Source organism: Limulus polyphemus, unplaced genomic scaffold, assembly GCF_000517525.1.
Source record: "Limulus polyphemus unplaced genomic scaffold, Limulus_polyphemus-2.1.2 Scaffold954, whole genome shotgun sequence".
Taxonomy (NCBI): domain Eukaryota; kingdom Metazoa; phylum Arthropoda; class Merostomata; order Xiphosura; family Limulidae; genus Limulus; species Limulus polyphemus.
The window spans coordinates 80,931-82,475 of NW_013666564.1; positions in this window are offsets into that span (position 1 = coordinate 80,931).

The following is a 1,545-nucleotide window of genomic DNA, read 5'->3' on the forward strand; positions in this document are numbered from 1 at the left end:
TAAACTTATTATATCTTTAGGACTTCTGTCCTGAAAATGGAAATACCGAAGGAAATTATCTTTGCAATGGACCGTTGAACAAATCTGATTCAGTGTAGGTGTGATAGTGATACACTTACCACTAGTACTGCAGTAGTTTTCTTTCTCTGTTAGGTTCTACTTCTAGTTCTGCTAATACTAGTAGATTCACATTTATCATATTCTGTTGGCTGAAGTTAAACTAGAAAGAGTGAAATTGAAAGTATTACCAGGAGAATTATCGGTATGATTAAAAACTACAAAAATTAGTTAACACTCCTAGTAGTAGTACTACTAGTCAGTACAACATATAAACTAATAAAATTAAAAGCTAAGTTTGAACAATTGAAGGACTGCTGTCCTAAATTTTAATTTAAGATAGACATACATAGTTAGAATAATTAGAATCACAAACGGTAATAAGTTTAAACACTGATTTCAGTTGGTACTAATTTCAATAAATAACATAGGAAGTAGAATCAGAAGAATATAAAACCTAATTCTCCAAAGAATAAAAGTGTTCTAAAAGTAAACCACTTCTCAATATCGAGCAATAATTCTTTCTGACTGTATCATTTGAACTAACTCATTTTCAAGATCAAAGAAGGCTTTTTATTTTGTGGTTAGACCACGAGGTTACATGGACTTAACAAAACCCTGACCCACGCAACATTTTTATTATTTATGAAAATATGAACTATTCTTTCATAATAATTTTATATTTTCTATGTGGACAGAAGTACAACGAAACATTTGATGTAATTTATCATATAATCAGAGTTGATTAAATGGCCCATCTGGGCACTTCTGCCTACCATCACAAAAGTCTTCAGTGACATGGGAATAAGTGAAAGCCAGACCAAGTTAAATTTGCTGAATGAGCCATAAAGCAACTCCAATCAACTTAAAAATGATATCAAACTATTACTCTTTCTTTGTAGCTTAAATGGTAACAAGTATAATCATTATAGCAAATTTCATTGTTATAGAATGTTTCCAAATGAGCACAAATTACATTCAACCCCCGCATTACGAAAGGGATGTGTTCTTGAAAAACTTTCCGTGGTGTGAAATTCCATAACTCAAACCTTATTTTCCCATTGACTCCCATGTTATAAGTGTAGATGCGTTCTTACAGAAATGTTTTTGATCCGTAAAAGTAATACAATCACACATATGAATGTAAGAAAACTTTTTTAAAACACATATTAAATGTAACTGACACAGTTTAATAGTTTTACTCTCCAAAAATAATAGTAGGTACACATAAGTAATTAAATTTTACATGGAGAGGGAGACTCAGTACTAGTACTGATGTCTGCCTCACCCTGTAAATCATGATCATCATCTTAATGTGGTGTATGCTTAGTTCTTTTGATGAATAATGCATCAAGAGTTGTTTGCTGTTTAAAATCTTCAGCAGCATTGCCATCTGCAAGTAAAGTTAGATGATCTTTTGAAGCCTTTAACCCTGATGCAGACTTCTCTTCCCTAAAAATAAATGTTCTATCTGACATGCATTTCCAG